General features: G+C 52.7%; 5 non-coding genes across 5 annotated transcripts; 3 read left to right on the top strand and 2 right to left on the bottom strand.

Annotated features, from left to right (window-relative positions):
* The first annotated feature begins 14 nt into the window (after nt 1–14).
* Nucleotides 15–87, top strand: TRNAR-CCU (transfer RNA arginine (anticodon CCU)). Its single transcript has one exon. It is a non-coding gene; the product is annotated as a tRNA-Arg (tRNA).
* A 7124-nt stretch (nt 88–7211) lies between these two features.
* On the bottom strand, nt 7212–7284 carry TRNAK-CUU (transfer RNA lysine (anticodon CUU)). The gene has a single exon. It is a non-coding gene; the product is annotated as a tRNA-Lys (tRNA).
* A 3687-nt stretch (nt 7285–10971) lies between these two features.
* Nucleotides 10972–11043, top strand: TRNAP-AGG (transfer RNA proline (anticodon AGG)). The gene has a single exon. It is a non-coding gene; the product is annotated as a tRNA-Pro (tRNA).
* A 4730-nt stretch (nt 11044–15773) lies between these two features.
* Nucleotides 15774–15845, bottom strand: TRNAP-AGG (transfer RNA proline (anticodon AGG)). The gene has a single exon. It is a non-coding gene; the product is annotated as a tRNA-Pro (tRNA).
* A 2193-nt stretch (nt 15846–18038) lies between these two features.
* Nucleotides 18039–18111, top strand: TRNAK-CUU (transfer RNA lysine (anticodon CUU)). Its single transcript has one exon. It is a non-coding gene; the product is annotated as a tRNA-Lys (tRNA).
* Nucleotides 18112–19081: the final 970 nt, after the last annotated feature.

Here is a 19081-nt window from a genome sequence, read left to right as displayed (position 1 = left end):
AACGTTTCTCATCAGCCCCGGTGGCCTAATGGATAAGGCATTGGCCTCCTAAGCCAGGGATTGTGGGTTCGAGTCCCACCCGGGGTACAGGAGGTAGTATTTTAAACTTTCTGCCAGAGGAAAAATGAAATGAAGCTAGCTGTCTACTTACCCTAGTGGGAAATTAAGGGGCCCTGGGGTTTAGCTAGATGCCACCCTATAGCGAAGTTGGACAAGGTTTACTTTTCTGATAAAGATGTGCGTGTTTTCAGATTTTGCCCATAATAAAGTTTTCTCTCTTTTTAATCCATGCCTTCATCCTCAAGGTAAAAATCTCCCAAACTGCAGGACATGGTGGAGTAAAATCAGAAGCCTCCTTTACCACATGCCCAAAGAGGAGGTGGCCGCTGAGGCTTTGTCATATATACACATAGTTCTCTTTTATTTTTAAAAACCATGGATGGGACTCTTCTGTTCCTCAAGCTCTGGCCTTACTTCTGCTTTCCCGAGCACCTGAGGTCCCATCATCCCTACTCAAACCAGGGACCTCGTCTCAATGCGGCATCTCCCACCATCATATGTGGCCTGCAGAGAACAGCGACCACAGAGCTATCCAAGGCTGCGGGTGCTTCCCTCACCAACGTTTCTCAATGCCTTGTTGAAGGGAATGTCCCTGGGGCCCTCTCAGTGGGGTGGTGGGTGTGCTTTTCGTGTATGATAGACCCGTTCCAGTATTTCTGTCTCACAGAGTCTTTGGATTCCTTTCTCTACATGATGCCAGGAACATTCTTGAATCTTAATCTCCTTAAACATAGGCCACCATTGAGTTCCATGCTTAGCCAACCAACTAAGAAAACTGGCAGAGCCACATTCAGCTGCACAAGATAACACATTAGATACAGCTTGCTGGGAAGTGCACCCAGAGAAATAATGTCACCAGTTGCAAAAATCCCATCCTCCTTATTCTAACATCCTTGGGTCCATTCCCACACACATTCCCGAGTTCTCTGCTGGCATAAATGAAAAAATTTGCAATTCTTTTGGCATATGAATGATTTCCTCCCAGGCCAGCCTTTGTCCTTCTCCTACAGCATGCTGATCTGATTGTAGTTATAGGGCAACCAGTGTTAGGGGGTAACAAGGCTGGCTGGTGTGGGCTTTGAGGAGAACCGTCATCCCCTGTCTCACCTGCCATGCTCCAGGTGAGATTATTATAGGATATTCAAACACAGGAAGGCTACTCTTCTCAGGTATCAGAGGACAGGCTGCTTTCACTGGCAAGGGAGGCTCCAAATGACTCAGGGGTTCAAGATTCTCAACTAGGTCTGAGCCTACCTAGATGTCCCCAGGCTTCGGCTCCACTCCTTCATAATCAATGCCGTTTCTTCCACATGGAAGATCTCCCAAGTCTATGAACTCAACTTACATTGTCATTCCACAACATACTTCATTCGATTATGTGTTTGATTTTCAGCAATGTCAGCCCTGCAGCTATACGATTATTTTATGGCTGCCAGAAAACGTCCCTGGATCTCTGAACATGACTTAGGCTGAAAATTTAAAGGCCTGATCTTGTCATTTTCTTTCTTTAAGCAAACGGATGCACCCAGGAGAATCCTTTCCATGCCACAGTCCTTGTAGTCACCTTTACTGCCATAAGAGTCAAGTGCAGCAGCCAAGTGGTCTCCCAGGGCACTTGCTTCAGTCGGCACTTCATCATAATCAACCAGGTGATAGGCGGCTTGATAACGATGCCCTTGCATGCCACGAGTCACCAGTATCCCATTTCCCATTGGCAAGGAGCTCAAGCCCAAATTCATTACCAAACCAGGGTCCACGCAGCAGTCAAAAAACCCATCCGTTGGCGGGTGGGGGTAATGGGGAGAGGTTGGTACAAGGATACAAGCTTTTAATTATAAGACGAATAAGTTGTGGGGATCTAATATACAGTATGGTGATTATAGTTAATAATACCGTATTGTTAACTTCAAATTGCTAAGAGTAGATCTTAAGTATTCTCAACACGCACACGCACACACAGAAGGTAACTTTGTGAAGTGATGGATGTGTTAATTAGCTTGATTGTGGTAATCATTTCACGAGGTATAGATATATCAAATCCTCACGTTATACACCTTCAATATATATCATTTTTATTTGTCAATTATACCTCAATAAAGCTGGGGGAGGGTAAGAAAACCTATTTGTTACTGTAAGACTAATGAAAACTGGTAACTATGTAAAAAGCATTGTTAAGGAGGCAGTTGAGAAGGCAGAAGGGAACCGTGAGAAAGCAGCTACCACCCATGGGGCTGGAGGACCACGGGAAGAGGTTGGGATTATTAAAAGTTAGAAGCTTGGAGAGAAATTGTGGAGCTTAAAAACCAATCTCTGGGGCTTCCCTGGTGGCTCAGTGGTTGAGAGTCCGCCTGCCGTTGCAGGGGGCACAGGTTCGAGCCCCGGTCCGGGAAGATCCTACATGCCGCGGAGCGGCTGGGCCCGTGAGCCATGGCCGCTGAGCCTGCGCGTCCGGAGCCTGTGCTCTGCAACAGGAGAGGCCACAACGGTGAGAGGCCCGCGTAACGCAAAAATAAAAACAAAAACAAAAACACACCAATCTCTGGAAAAGAGGAGCAGCTCAGCTGAGCTCAGAGGAGGGTCCCCTGGGACTGGCGTCCCCAGACGCCTGAGGAGGGGGCCTCCGTCAGCTTGCGCAGGTGTCTCTCATGAGCCATGATGAGGGTGGTTCTGTGAGTGCTGAGAAAACAAGCTGGATTCAGCTGCCATTTCTGGAAATAACTACTATTGCAGGAATAAAAAAGTGAGGCTGGGTGGGGTGGGTGGCAGTAGGAACGGGAAGCAAACAGGAAGTAGAGTCCCTTCTTCCTCCGCCAGCCTTTCAGCCTCTCGAGTGCCTTCTATCGGCAAAATATGACACAGATCCTCTGGCAAAGCGCAGTACAGTCAGTCCCCCACATACGAACCTTCAAGCTGCGTACTTTCAAAGATGCGAATGTGTGTTCGCATGTCTAATCACGTAAGTTAGTTCACGTGTCTGGCGTATATTGTCACATGCGTGCATCCTATACAAGTGGTTGTGCTTTTGTGTACTTTACTGTACAGTACTGTATAGAGGACAGTAGCACAGTGTCTTTATTTCAAGCCCAGGATGTCCGGAAGCAAGCATAAAAACAGCAGTGATGTAGCTGGTACTACTGTACTTTTCAAGGTACTGTACTGTAAGATTAAAAATGTTTTCATTTTGTGTTTTTTATGTACTATTTGTGCGAAAAGTATTATAAACCTATTACAGTACAGTACTACATAGCCGATTGTATTAGTTGGGTACCTAGGCTAACTTTGTTGGACTTAGGAACAAATTGGACTTACGAACGTGCTCTCGGAATGGAACTCGTTCGTATGTAGAGGACCTACTGTGTCACTAAGTGGGGTCTACAGGGTGAGTTTGAAGCTGAGGGATAAAAGTTTAAGTACTGGCCCATGGGTCTATCCTGCTTCCCCCGCTTCCTTACAGATGCCTCCTCAGAGTGTTCCCTTCATGGACTGACTACACAAAAATCCCTGGAAACTTGTCCTAAAATAGTTGGAAACAGACTCTAAGAATGAGAATGTTACCGAACCAAACTTGGGTCTGCTCAGCTTTGTGCAATAAAGCCAATCTGCTGACACCGGGTGGTGGTGAAGGAAAGTGCAGCGTTTATTGCAGGCATCGCGCAAGGAGCCCAGTAAGCTAGCGTTCGAAAGGCCTGAACTCCCCAGATGGCTGTCAGGGAAAGGTTTTTAAAGACAAGGTGAGGGATGGGGGTTGTGGAGGTGTGTGATCAGCTCATGGACATTCTTCTGATTGGTTGGTGGTGAGGTAATTGGGAGTCAACATCATCAACCTTCTGGTTCCAACCGGTCTGGGGTCTACATACGTGCTTTTGGGCAATCTACAGTTAACTTCTACCACCTGGTGAGGGTTTCAGGCTCTGCAAAACAGCTCAGAATATTATCTACAGCCCTTGAGGAGGAGCTAAATGTGCCTGACTTTGTTTAATGGCTAAACCACTGTCTTGCTTGACTGTTTTCCTTTCTTTCTGCATTTTCTCACTTCTCTGATTAAATTTATTCTTTGGAACTTGGGGAAGGCCTAGAAGGCTAATGTTTTCTACAGATGAGGGCAGGCGGAGGACATGGGGGGATCTGTCCCTGGAAGGCCCCATAGGGTCCTGCTCGGTTACAAGATTCCAAGGTTGAATCACCTTCTGGCTGCCTGGCACCAAGGAGAACATCACTGGTGGTAGGTAGACTTCTGAGAGACCCGGGTATGCTGGAGCCATGCAATTATTAAGCCTTTTGTCCCCGTTGAACTGGGATGGCTGTATGGGAGGGAGCTCACCCCATGTCTCTGGCATTTTGGAGATACAGTGGAAATGTGATCATTGTAAGCATTGTGGAATTATGTGTTGACGCATTGAAACAAAAATGTTTCAATGTCTTTAATGCATTGAAACCCGAGAATGACAGCCTCCTGTGGACTAATCACCAATTCAAAGCAGTGTGAACATCAGAGGCTGCTCTGGCAGCATTGAAAGCAACCTACATCTTCTACAGCTGAAGGGCCGATAAAGCTGAAGGCCAGGCTCAGGAGCAGGCCTTGAGGCAGACTTGAATTCTCAGTCTCAGCAAATTTCCTGGACCAATGTCAGGGTGCTGATAGGGAAGAAATGGGACCCTCAAACTTGCAATGGGATATCTGAATAGCTGCATTGAGAACCTTGAACGCTCGGGGCCATCAAACTTGGAATGGATATATCTGGGTAGCTGCATTGACAGCCTTGAACTCTCGGGGCCTGCTGTGGGGGCCCAGGCCTCCACCCCCTTGCCTGGAGACTAGGAGGAACCTCAAATGAGGCAGGTATTTTACAAAACATTTGGTCACTTCAGACCTGCTCCAACTTCCCCTCCAGGCCACCATACCAAATACTAGGGTCACATCCCAGCATGACTCAACTGGGAAAGTACTGGGACTGCTTCTGTAGGATCTGGATGATGTGTCAGCGGTGACCTGGAGAGTCTGCCCAGAGTGGATCCTGATGGTCCTGGATCTGGGTGAGGAGAATAAAAAGCTGGAAAAAGGAGAGATTATCATATGGGACACTCTTTCACGACACAGAACTTAACGCCTGGCATGGTCCCTCAAACTGGTTGTGATACTCAGCTGGCATGGCACTTGGAAGGATGGAAAAAGCAATGGCCTACATTAAATGAAGTAGAATTGCCAGAAATGCCATGGCAAACTGTGAAAGAAGGAATCAGAAGGGACAGAGATACTGGCTCGCCAGCATGGCTCTACAGCATGCTGCAATGGAACAGACTATGGATCTTGGCAGTGCCTGCAGGAAATGCTATTCACGGAGGCAATAAGACTTGCATGCTTGAGGAGACGCACCAGCATCTCTGAGAAGCTTGGGAGGTACTGTTTTCTGGTCTGGTGCCTACTGGGACACATCCAAAGTAGAAGGTAAGCTTTTGTACCTTGTCTCTCCTATTATTAAGAAGGAAGCTCAGCACTTTTAAAAAAATTGAAGTATAGTTGATTTACAATGTTGTGTTAGTTTCTGCTGTACAGCAAAGCAATTCAGTTATACATATATATATTCTTTTAAAAATTCTTTTCCATTATGGTTTATCACAGACTATTGAATATAGTTCCCTGTGCTACACAGTAGGACCTTGTTGTTTATCCAGTCTATATATAATAGTTTGCGTTGGCTAACCTCTAACTCCCAATCGATCTCTTCCCTACCCTCCTCCCCCTTGGCAACCACAAGTCTGGAAGGAAGCCCAGCACTTTGACAGGACCCTGTGATGGGTAATTTTGTGTGTGAATTTGGCCAGGCTATGGTGCCCAGATGTTTGGTCAAACACCAGTCTAGATGTTGCTGTGAAGGTATTTTTTAGATGTGACTAACATTTAAATCAGTAGAGTTGAGTAAATCAAATTATCTTCCCATAATGTGGGTGGGCTTCTCCCAATCAATTGAAGGTCTTAAGAGAGAAGACTAAGATTACCCCCAAGAGGACAGAATTTTGCCTTGGACTGCCTTCTGACTCCAGTCTGCAACATGGACTCTTGATGGAATTCCCACCCCGCACATTTCACTTTGGGATCCCCACAATCATGTGAGCCAATTTTTACAATCAATCACAATCTCTCCCTCACTTTCCCCTTCCTCTCGCTCTCTTTCTCTCTCTCTCTGAGTTCTCCAGAAAAATAGACTACAACAGAACTCTGATGAATATAGTCTCTCTCTCTTTTGGACGAGTAGGGTGCCCCAATCCAGGCACCAAGAGGGACACAACCTGGCAGGCACCTCCCCACTGCCAAGCCCTCTCCTGCCCCCCGTTGGCCCCCACCTTGGAAACCTGGATACCCAGACGACCCGACATCATGAGAGCCTCAGGGCCGGTGTTGCTAACCCTTCTGGTTCCCCTACCCCACCCCAAGAAAGGAACTCACATTTCCCTCACTGCTGCCTCTCAAGGAGTGGGACACCCAACCTCTACTTGGAGTAGCCCACGATTTCCAACTTTCTTTCTACTTTCGAAAGGGGAGAGGGGCTGGGACAGGAATAACGGCCAGATGAGGGGCTCCCTTCCCTGCTGTATCTCTGTCTCAGGAGGGAGGAAAACTGAAGCAAATGCACGTGGGGACACACAGGGTTGGGGGAGGCGAGGGTCCTGGGTGGGGAACACCCCCGGATGGAGCATCACGTAGGTCCCTGCTTAGGGCCAGAGTTAGCTGAAAATCCATTTCCAAGTCTCCTGTTGTAGCTCTCGTTCCGGGTGTAGAACTGAGACTGAATGGGTTCAAGTCCTACTTTGGGCGATAATTCTTGGCCTGATAAGCGCTTGCCCCGATTGCGGGAATTTCAAGAAAGTTCTTAGAAAAGGAACCTCTCAGAGGGGCTCCTGACCCACTCTGTGTGCTGTATCTGGAACTGTGGAGTAAGTTTCAACTTTTAAATTCCAAAACGTATATAATAAAATATTAATGAGACAAAAGCAAGTTGCTCCGGTGAGATTCGAGGTTGGTGGCCACATGCCGGCCTCCCTGGACCAGCAACAGATCCTCCTTTGGAAGAGGCTTAGTTTATATGGATCTGGCCACTTCTGTAATATCATCTCTGCTTACCTGTGAAGCCAAGCCCTGAGGGCAAAAGTCATGTCTAACGTGGGGCTCGCACCCACAACCCTGAGATTAAGAGTCTCATGCTGTACCGATTGAGCTAGCCAGGCAAGGTTAGAAAAGGATGCTCCTCACAAACTAGTTGTATTTCTTCAGAACTTTACTGTCCTAAAAATGGTAGGGACAAACCCTGGATCCTGTGCACACTGCATCTCGGGCACTGGAGTGCTGAATTCTCGGGTCCTTTCAGCAGAGGACAAGAGCCCCAACAAGTTCCTGTCTGCTGTCCGGCCGTGGGTCTGTGTAGTCCCAGCAGCTCCAGGGAGCTGGAAAGTCGGGGGCAAGGGCACGTGGTTGGGTATCACTAGAGACTAGTAAGGATCGCGGTGTGATCCTCACTTAGGTTGTGGGAGGTGTCGGGTTCCAATAAGGGATGATTTCTCATCATCAAACTCTCAGCCCTCTTTTCGACGAGTAGCCTGAAGCAAACCAGGAAGGCTCCATGGCCTCGCCTCGGGGACAAGCCAGGGAGGCCTTCCTTTCCAGGTGGATGCTGGACTCCTTGCTAGCGGGGCAGCGCCGTTCAGGAAGAAGCGCGCACCAACGCCAGTTCTGACCCCTACATCAGGGTTCCAGAACTGTGAGGGTTTTCTGGGGCCAAGCTCAGGCCAAGAGGGACCCCGAGATGCTCGAGGCTCACCCGGACTGGCCGGTTGGGAGGTGGCAGAGTCTCATTCTCGAGGTCTTGGATTTGTGTCCCATATTGGGTGAAATTTCTGGCCTGGGAGATTTTCACACTCACCCGGGCCACAGGGACTCCCTCCTCCTCCTGGTCGCCCGTCCCCTCCTCTAGCTGTTGGAGACTGGGTGGCCCTCGTGGCCTGGGGGAGTCTGGCTCTGCGGCTCTAGGGCCCTAGTGTGCGGGAGCCCCCTCTCCGTGAGGTTCCGGCAGCGCTGCAACTCTTCTTCTTCTTCTGGAATCGAAACCGAAACCTCCTCCGGCGCAAGTTCCTGCGGGGCCCGGCCGCCAGAACTCTGCCCAGGATCGGGGGGCGGAGCCGCGGTCTCAGGCTTCCAAAGACAGACGTCAGGAGCGATTCAGGCGCCGGCTGGTTGGTCTGGGGGTATGATTCTCGTTTTGGCGTGCGAGAAGTCGCGGGTTCAAATTCTGGTTGAGCCCCACTTTCTTTTTTTCAGACATCCCCAGTTTTCGGGCTGAAGACTCCGGAGCTCTACGGAGTCCTAAGCGAGAAGATCTTGGTCCCCGCCTTTCGCGATCCGATCGGGCTGCGCCCAGTTCCGTGCTGCCAAGTGGCCATCGCTCCGCTTGGGGCGGGTGTTTCCAGACCGGAGGCTTCGTCCTCGGGGCTCCGGGACTGGCCTGGAGGCCTGGCGCTGGGGGAAGGAGCCCTAACGGGGCGGGGGCAAACACTTCTGTCTCCGCTGGCTGGAGACCAGGTCTGTGTGCCAGACGGTCCCTGGAACTGGAGAACGATGTAACTTGGTCTGGGCATGTATTTTTGCTTTGGGTCATAAATTCAAATTCCGGACAAGCCCACGTTTCAACGTCTTTTTCCTACTTGAGGGGCTGCCAAAGGGCCTTCCACGACCAAGGGAAGGAAGGAAACCGCATCGGAGACTGAGCATGGGGACCGCGAAGGACCTGGGGTCTCCACAGGTGTCCAGAGGGCGGTGCTCTAGACACGGGGTCTCTTCTCCAAGTTGGAAGAACGGCAATGTTTACATAGGTTTTTATTATTATTCTCTGAGGCCAACAGATCCAGCCATTGAGAAGATGGCTTGTTACAGTTTCCAAGAGGAGGGGGCACGCCTCCACGTTGGGGGAGGGGGGCACAGGGGAAGCACCAGAGTCAGTCAGGAGGCGGAAGGAATGAGAAGAAAATGTGGGCAAAAGAGGCTTTATTGTGGTTTCACGAAAGGTGAAACAGGTGAGGCAGGGAAAACAGGTTTAAATGGGTTAGTTTGAATAATTTCACTGGGCTCTGGGGCATAGGTGCTGTCCCTAGTTTTCTGTTTCCCAGCCTTGAGGTGATTCTGGCAGATGGGTTGTGGCCCAGAGTGTAAGAGTCTGATAAAACAGGTATTTGTGGACTCTGGATTGGTTGGTTTGTATCTGAAATGCCTGCTGGCAGAGGAATTGTTTACTATCTCCTAGAATTGGCCAACCTTGGGAGGGGCATTCCCTCCAGAATCAGCAAGGCTCCAGACATCAAAGAATCAGAATACAGAAAAGAAAAGACAAGTGTGACACGGGCAGGGACTGAGGCTTTGGTTGAAATTTCAGGTCCCCCAATCTGGGAAGAGCTTCCTGATCCCAGGCCCAGGGGATTATGGCACAGAGCCCCTGCCAGGTGAGCTGCCGAAGAGCCAGATCTTCCCAGAACATGCAGAGGGGGCAGGGGGCTGGTGGGCCTCTTCTCTGACCTAAACGCTTGGGTTTCTCCAGTTAAGCCCAGGGTCGTGCATGCTGGGTGCCCCTTTCATGCCTCCTGACTCTCAAGTCCCCGAGCAAGTGGGTTTCCTGCACAGAACCCCGGGCCCCACTTGGATGTCCAGGGAGGCCTCTCCCACCCCTGAGGCCTGGTGGGGGTCAACCGGGGTAACCAGGCTCCCTGGCCAGCACTTTCTTCTCCTATAGCCAGAGCCTTTTAAGACTTCCCTTTTCTTGAGGGGAAAGCACTACTGCCTCCACCAGCAGGTTATTTCCTCTGCAAAGTCCTCTTCTGTGTCAGTGGTGTCCCTCCCTCAGGCCTGCCTTAACCCCCTTTGGCTCCCGGCGTCTGCTCCCCTTTACCCATGCCCTCAGTCTAGGGCCTGCCTCCAGTTGGGCATTTGTCCAGTGAACAGGAATTGCGAACTGCAGAGGAAGGTCCCTGTGGACGAGTTCTTACCCTCACTTTGGCTTCAAATCCCCGAGGAGCCCAGTTTGCTTTTTCTGGTCATTTTATGGCAGAAATGGAATCCCTGGCAGAGCTGGTGTGGGGTCAGGGCCTGTGAGGATGGATCATGTGGCAGACCCAGGGGGTGGCGGACCCAGATCCCAGTTGGACTTGAGTGGCCAGATCGGGCCTGGACACTGAAGTCTGGTGTCTGGGTGTGCTCAGCGGACATGGAGGGGCCGTGACCCAGGTCACAGCAGTGGCAACGGCAATGGCAACGCGGGGCGGGGAGTGTCCCCTGAGGGCTCCCTGAGTTTCCTCAACTTCCTCCTTTATCCTTTTGCTCCCTACCTAAACCCCCTCTCCGGGGCACCTTCCCAGCTGCTGTCTGCACTGGGACGCGAGTCTGGGGCTCCGGGAGGCAGTTCTCTGATCTGGACGGGGTGTGAGACTCGGGACCCCGCGGCGGGTCTATCCAGTGAGTGGCGTGGGGGTGGGGGGGGGTGGTCCCGGGGGCGTCCGGGGAGCCCACCACACCAGGGGCGGGGGGCCAAACCCGGCTCTCAGCTTCACTCCGCTGCCCAGCCCTTAGCCCGGTGACGGAAGAGGGACCTGGGGACGTTCTCCTGAGCTGATCGTCTCAGTTTTCCACAGGCGGAGAGGAGAGCAGAGGAGCGGGACCCTCCAAAACCCGCATCGGGACTTGCCGACTTGGGAGTCTCAGAGTGTGGCAATGCTGAACCTTCCCATCCCCCTCCTGTCCATGGAATCAAATCCTTCCCTGACATTCGTGGGGAAAAGGGAAACGATCCATGGATGAGAAAACTGAGACAGTCCAGACCAGTGAGGACAGAGCCACGTTGAACTCAAGAGGAGAACAAATGATCCTCAGGAGGTGGCTCGTTGGTCTAGTGGTATGATTCTCGCTTAGGGTGTGAGAGGTCCCGGGTTCAAGTCCCGGACGAGCCCCTCTTTTAAAGAGTAGTTGGGGGCTTCCCTGGTGGCACAGTGGTTGAGAGCCTGCCTGCCGATGCAGGGGACACGGGTTCGTGCCCCGGTGCGGGAAGATCCCACATGCCACGGAGCGGCTAGGCCCGTGAGCCATGGCTGTTGAGCCTGCGCGTCCGGAGCCTGTGCTCCGCAACGGGAGAGGCCACAACGGTGAGAGGCCCACATACCGCAAAAAAAAAAGAGTAGTTGGGATGTGGGACACACCGCTGTCGCATTCACCAGATATGGACATGCCCACCCTGGTTTTCACCCTCGTCCTTCCTCACAGTGGTCTGGGCTCCTCTGCCCTGTAGGGTCACTCCTGTTTGAGAGACGATTGTGACTTGGAATCCAGTACACCCCTCACTCCCAAAGGAATATCCTAGTATAAGTTAAGCTTTTTACACCATGCTGTCTTGCAGATGCACAGATAATAGTAGCAGCTCGCTCCGTCGACTAAATAAACCAAAGAAGAAACTGGTGGGTGGCTTTTGTCTGGTAGCCAGGTTCAAATCTTTGATGGACCCATTTCTAAGGTTCCTTTGGTTAAAGAAGTTGAGGAATCAAGTGGGTTCGCGGACCCACCGGAAGGAGGAGACTCCAGGCCTGTGAGAGCTTGGGCGGGGTGACTCATTGCAAACTGACAGGCTGCAGATGTGGCAGCGTCTGGACCCTGTTCGTCGGACTAGCCTTTGGTGCATTTTGTACCTAAACCGAATGCCAGGAATTGCTTAGAGATTCTGTCAAAAGAATGCCCAACGTGGGGCTCAAACCAAGGACCCTGAGATTAAGTGTCTCACGCTTTACCAACGAAGCTAGCCGAGCACCCATGCTTGGTAGACTGCGGCCATGTTTGGAAAGTTGACTGGCTGTGGATAACCCAAAATGACTGGGCTGGGTAGGCCCCGGGGTCAGCGGGGACGTGGAGCACCATCGGGCGACCTGCGTGTTGAGAATGCCCGGAATTCGCCGTGTCCCCAGCCGGAGAGCAGCTGGGGGTGGGGAGGGGTAAGGCTTCACACTGACCGACGGACGGAAGGACAGACAGCGGCTCTGCTGCCCCCGGGAGCCCTGAGGCACGGATAGAACTCGGGGCGGGCCAGCCCGAGATGATCCCGCGATGCGCGGACACGCGGCCCGAAATGGGGCAATGATAAGGGACCCACCACTATATATACGCAAACAAGCCCGTGAACACAAAATAATTGTTAGACTTAACTGGATTCCACTTGTTCGCATAACTCCATCTATACTTCCTTTGAATTATCTAAAAGAAATTTATTTTTATTTAAAAATTTATTTTGCCCCAACATTTCTTGGTCCGTCCTTTGGACGATCTTGAGTTGCTGGAACCAGCGACCTGGTGGTGGATTGCTGGAGGGGAATGGAGACCCCGTGGAGCCTGCCGCAACACCTACCCTGCTCACGCCCTCTGCTTTAGGATCCAGCCTCCCAGGATTCAGGGTCAGAAATGAGATGTCACTGGAGGGAGCAAGCGGATCCTTGCATGCCAGGAGTGAGACCCGGGAAGGTCGGGGCTGGGGCAACCCCGCCCCAGCCCCCTCCCAGCTTGGCTCTCCAGAACAGAAAGGAACTTCAGATACATGATGGACTGGGAGTGGGACCTAGGGGTTGTCTGCTCCTTCCCTACCCCAAATTCTGGAGACAGGGCACCTCGGAGAATCTGCTGAGGACTCAATGAGATTTCAGATTCCACCAACCTCGATGTGCGGACCTGGCCTGAATCCTGAATCTAACCAGCCAAATGCGGAGTGGAGGTTAGGAGGCAGCGGGAACCTGCATGCGTACTGAGCACGAGAGAACACTGCAGCATCACCGTTAATGTTGTTGGATGTGCACATGGCATTGCGAGTATTTTAGAACAAAGGACTTTATTTGTAGAGATATTTGGTGAAAAAAAAGGCAAAAAGCTTTTACGGGTGAAGCAATGCTATATGTGCTTTAAAATACGTCAGAAAAAAAGTAGAGGGAGATAGATTTCAAAAATACACGGGAATGGGCCGTGTCTCGCGCGCGCCGCCGTCATGGGAGCGGGCGGCGGGAGCGCGGAGCGGCCGGCGGTCCCTGCTCCTAAGGCGCGGGGCTGCGGCCTCGGGACCTGCCCGCCGCCTACTCCCCGACGGTGGGGACCTTGAGGCCGCGCCCCCAGGCGCCGGGAAGAGCTCAGTCAGGTTGGCCGCTGTCTTACGGGCGGTTCCAGATGAGACCGCGTCCGCCGCCTTCCCGTCGGGGGGTCCCGCCCTCTTGGCCTCGTAGCCCCGCAGGCCTGTCCCCAAGTACCGTCACGGTGGGGTCAGACCTCAACCTAGGGGTTTGGGGCGGACACCAGCGTTCGGCCCGTAACAAGATGGGAGCCACATTTCCCAGAAATTCCTCTGGAAGTTCGAGTTTGCCGAGGAGAAATCCGGAGGCAGCCAGAAGTGTGGCCTTGAATTTCAAGGCTGCTCTCCAGGGAGCCTTCATGAAGCACCTGCTTCCCTGCTGCAGACGAGAGACAGGCGAGGGTTCTCCAGGGCTGGGGATGGCAGTGGACCACCGCGAGCTCCAGACCATCCACCTCGGTGCTTGGGCTGAGGTCGTGGCAACAGTTTCCCTGACTTTCCTCCCCCACCCCATTCGGTGCAAGCCCCTGATTTCCCGTGACCCCAGACACCTATGGTCGCTTTACGTTTTCCTGATGGACCGTTGCTTGACTTGGTTGTGGGTTCTGGAAGGGCGGTAGATTCTATTTTTCCCAGTTATTGGCTTTCTTCCTTGATGTTGAACTTGGCCATGTGACTTCAAAGGCATCTGTAAAGTAATCAGAGCTGACTTTCAGGAAGAAACTTTAAAAGCTGTTGTGAGGGTCACCCCTCCCCTTCCTGCCCACAGTGTGAGAACAGCATGTGCACAATTAGGGCTACTTTTTCACCCTGGACCCTGGAATGAACACACAGCCACAGCCAAGCTACAGCCACTGCAGCTGATAGGTAGCACCAGCATGAAATAAACAGTTGTGATACTGAGAAAAACAACAACAACATGGGAGTGGAGGAGGCTGTGGTGTTTGGGGGCAGGGGGTTATGTAATTCTGCTCGATTTTGTTGTTTTTTGAGAACTCTAACAATAAGGATTATTTTAAAAACTTTATTCTTTCATCAAAGAATGGAGAGGTGTGAGTACACCCTCTCCTAAAGTTTATTTTTTTTAAAAGCCCACTGGAAATTTTCAGCTACTATTTCTTCTAAAACTATTTAGCCCCATTTTTCTCCTCTCTTGGGTCTTCAGTGACTCCAATATTATATACTTTGTTAAAGCCCTACAGATCCTTGAGGCTCTGTTATTTGGTTTATTTTATTTTTTAAGTTTATTTTCTCAGTTCTTCAGATTGGGCAACTTCTATTGTTCTGTCTTCAAGTTTACTGATTCTTCTGTCTTGTTCATTCTGCTGTTGCCCATCAATTAAGCTTTTTGTTTTGGTTATTGTATTTTTCAGTTCTAAGTTTTCCATTTGGCTCTTCTTTATATCTTCCATTTATTTGAGACTTTCACCTTTTAAATTTGTTTCAAGTAGCTTGTAATTGCTACTTGAAGCATTTTTACCACAGCTGCTTCACCCACCTTTACCCTCCTTGGCAGATGGTTCCAACATTTGAGTCGGTGTCTCTTGTCATTTCTCCTTCAAGTTGAAATTGTCCTGGTTCTTAGTTTGACCAGTGATTTTCAATAGCATCTTGGACATTTTCGGTATTACGTTATGAGATTCTAGATCTCATTTAAATCTTCTGGTTTGCAGCCTTCTCTGACTAGATGCCCCTCTGGTAGGGAAAGAGGGGGCTGCCCTGTTGCTGTCTGGTGCGGGCAATTCACACAGGGTGGGACCTCCTCACTGCTGGGCTGGAGTAGGTGTTCGTGGTCTCCATTAGGCCTCGGCTGATGCCCCCTGTCTGGGGGGAGGAGGGGCGCCTCTTACTGCTCCCCATGTGGACAAAGAGAAGGTTGGGGCAACATGGATGTCCATCATTAGAGGCTGGATTAATGCAGCGCGAGGGTGCTGTTACTAGGCTCTGGGCCACCGGCTGAGGTGGCTCTGAGGTTTCTGTTCAGATCCCAGGAAGGGAAAGGGGAAGTGAGAAGAAACTGCGGCCTAAGTTAAGGGGTCCCCTTCGTGAGGTGCACGCTCAGGGCAGTCCTACCCAGCCTCCCAACTCTCCCGTTTCGCCTCGTGGGAGTGGGGGGGGGCGGTCTCTGGAGGCTCCCCGATCCTCCACTGGTCATTAACAACAGAAGCAGTGCAGCCCGGCGGCCAGAGCCTAGCTCACCTGGAACACAGTTGGGGGCTTTCCCGGACCGGGGCCCGAGTGGAAGTTCCCCAATTCCCAGCCCAGCAGCGTCGGCTCGGCGCTCCCTCTGGCGGCCAGAGGGGAAAACCACCTGGGAGTGTTGAGCCTCAGAGGAATGGGCGGAGGGCGAGGTGTCCCAAGCTGAGGCTGTGGCCTCCGGCTGTGCGTGGAGATCTCTCTCCTTACCTCCCACTCCCTAAACTAATATGGAGCCCAAATTCAGGACTCAGATTCAGGGCTTCTGGCCCTTCCGATCAGGCTGGCGGGCTGGATGTGGGCGGTGGAGGTCGATGGGCCCTTAGAGCCATATTTTGTTCCCGCAGGAGTCCCTGGGCTGGGTACCCTGGGATAAAAAGAAAAGAGAATGGGCTCGTCCGGGATTTGAACCCGAGACCTCTCGCACCCTAAGCGAGAATCATACCCCTAGACCAACGAGCCACAGTAGAACTGAACTTCTGACTGCCTATTCCAGCTTATCTTCACACCATTTCCCTGTGCAGCCTCAGGTCCCCGTTTTCCCCATTCCGAGCGGCCCCCGTATTGAGCTCGGATAAGTTCAGCTCTCAGCCCTCAAGAAGAGGATAGCGCAGTGTCGCCGCCCCTGTGAGCACCAGGTCTCGGAGGCTGACGCTCTGCGGGTCCGGGACTCCCTTGTGCCTCTCCTAGTCCTGGGCTCAGCTGGCGTCTCCACGCCCAGAAGACTGATGCCTCCACGGCAGGGAAATTTGAGGGTCCTTTCTTCTCTCTACAGCCCAAGGCTCGGGACAGAGCTAGAGTCATGGTGCCTGGATTCCTCCGTCCTGACGAGCCCACGTGCGACGCAGCTGTCTTTCTCCTCCACTGGAAGCGAATTGGGATTCAGAGAAATGTGCGTCTCGTGAGGCTTAGGGACCAGGCGCACCGGTCACCCCAGAGGACCAGTTAGTGTGGCCGGGGCCTTTCCCGGGGCCCTCCCGTAGGAGCCTCCATTCCTGAGCTGGTGACCTTGTCCACAGCCCCCACCTCTCCCAGCCCCGGAGGATCTGTCCTCTCGAGAGCTCTGCAGAGGGTCCCCAGCCCGCTCTTCCCTGTGCATCCCAGCGCCAGCACTAAAATGTTCAGAGGAGCTCATGCCTAGATCCCGATGGGCTTTCTCACACCTGAGATACTACCCTCGCGTGTCCCTCTTGCTCCTGCGACCTCGGTGACCCTGCTCTCCACCGAGCATTCTGGCTCCATTCTGCATTCATCCCACAAACCCCCTGCGCCGGATCCTTAGCCAGGCCCCGCGCTGAGAACTCTGCAGGGACAAGATTTGTGGGGACCAGCCCCACCCGGAGAGGCCGTGATCTTTGAGCACGGAGAGGCACACACCTGGAAGGGAGGGGTCGCGGGCTGGGGCAGGGAGGCTGGTTCAAGTCCTGACACAGGGGCAGAGTGAGGAGGGGGAGATGGGGGAAGGGCAGAGTGGGTGAGGTTGACTGGAGTGCACGTTGGAAGAGGGGCTGCTGCAGGGTCGGAGGGTGGAAGGAGGGGAACCACACAGCCTTGTTGTGGGGGGAAGGCCCATGGCCAAATGGGGTCTCGCAGGCCTTTTAAGCCAGAGATTGTGAGCCCCAGCTCCACCCGGAGCAGGGACTGCGTGTTGGGTCTTGGAGAAGGTTTCTGTTGCCCGGGTTTGGGGCAAATGGAGCTCCAGCTTTGGACATCGGCATAACTTAGCTCCTCCTACAGATCCCCAAGGCTGGGATGAGGGTGTTCTGGTTACTTTGCTAAGGCTGGGCTGTCATCCTTGGCACTGTGGGGGGCTGGGAGGGGGTAAGAGGCTCCTCATTCAGTCTAGCTCTTCTGACTTTTCAGTAGCGGCAGCTTTTCTAGAGTCTGAGACTTTGTGGGGAAGTAGTGGGAGGTCAGGAACAGAATCCCACGCAGGATCGGTTTTCCTAGCTGAGCAGGAATGGTAAACGATGTGCCCCTGCCCCAGGGACCTTCTGGACAGATGAACCATTGTGGGTGGGACCCAGGAGAGGTTCGGATTTTTCCATTATATTCCCAAGACATTGGTGGTCTTGGGCATGCTGTGGCTTCGTGGAGTCACAGAGGTGAGGACTCTACAACGGGGCAAACAGAACTGGCCAACGAACCCTCCCCTCTGGGACTTCGTGGGCCTCTCTGTGGCCCTGCACATAGATCCGCAGAGGAGTGGGAGGGGGCTGATTCTTTGGGTCATTTTAAAAGAATTGGAGCCATAAATAGGCAGGGGCTCAGTACTGAGTTAGGGTCTGGGTTTATGCAAGCAGAGGGAGTGTCAACCCAGGCTCCCCTGATCCTCGAGAGAGGCTGTTCCTTGCCCCCATCCTCACCCCCCACGGACCACCCTGAATGACCCCGACCCAGGGCTGTGGCTAATGGCCCCACGCCAAAAATTCCACTTTAACACCAGGTGAAAGATTCCCTGTCCGCTGACAGCTGGCTGAGAATGGGGGGCAGGGTGGGGGCGTGGTGCCGGGTTTGGATGTCCAGAGTCCCAGTCAAGGACTGTGTCCAGCCTCCAGAAGGTCGACTCCGGGGGCGGCTGCACCTTTGCCATTTTTTGCAGGACCTGCCTTTGGGACTCTGAGAAGCTGGGCGTCAAGGATCGTTCTTGTCTTCGCCCGGCTAGCTCAGTCGGTAGAGCATGAGACTCTTAATCTTAGGGTTGTGGGTTCGAGCCCCACGCTGAGCCCAGCTTTTGCCAAGCTGGAGTGAGGGAGTTCAGATTCTCTCCTGTAAAGCAAGCATTCACGGAATCCTAGCCAGACCAATCACAAGACCCTTGGACAAATTCCAGGACCTCGACACACCATTGCCTGAGCTAGGGTTACAGACCATCGTGGAGCTCCGGAGAAGGCATGGGACCTTTGCTTGGTAAAGGAAGGATAGACAGGGTGAAGTGGGTGAAGACACCTGTGTGGTCTTTTTTTTTTTAATGATTGTTTGACCTCTTGGAGGGGTCTGCTGGCTAGGAAGAGACTGCCAACCCCAGGGTCAGCTAATTCTAGAGAAAGTAAACAGTTTGCAAACCAACCAATTTCCAGTCCACACCCTGACCCAACTCCTTATCTAACTTTCACACACCAGGCCAATATTTCCCCTTCCCCAAATCACCCAGGGCCAGATATTAGACCCCTAGGGACAGCCCCTACACCCTAAACCCCACTGAATTATTCAAACGAGCCAGCCACTGTTTACCACACTCTGCCTTACTTTTCCCGCGGAAAGGATTTGCCCGAACCGCAGGAGGCTCCCAAGGTGGTCGTCGTCCACCCTGCGGCGCTTTGGGGATCAACAGGGAGAGCCAGAATCCTCTATCATCGGAGCTCTCTTCTCCCCGCCGCAGGCTGGCAGCCCTGGAGCCCGGCGCAAAAAGCGGAACCTTCCCCTCCTTCCCCCCTGTTCCTCCTCCCCTAGAGATTCCAGGGCAGGGGCCCCACCGTAGGACCAGGGCTTACTTGATGCCGGTCCCCTGCCTCCTGCCTGCTCCCCAGCCACAATCCACAGCCCCACGGCTGTCAGCCTGAGGCTCGGGTTCCCCTGGAGAGTAAGGTGCTCTCCGGGTCACCCAAGCCTCCCGTCCCCGCCCTTCCCCCACCCCCACATTTCTGCTCTTCACTCCCCTGGGGCAAGAATCTATCCCCTGTTGTGGTCCAGGAATC

The sequence above is a fragment of the Delphinapterus leucas genome, chromosome 15, assembly GCF_059928025.1.
Source record: "Delphinapterus leucas isolate spDelLeu-1000000601 "Yukka" chromosome 15, BTC_Dleu_Yukka2, whole genome shotgun sequence".
Taxonomy (NCBI): Eukaryota; Metazoa; Chordata; class Mammalia; order Artiodactyla; family Monodontidae; genus Delphinapterus; species Delphinapterus leucas.
This window is presented reverse-complemented; position numbering and strand designations above follow the sequence as displayed.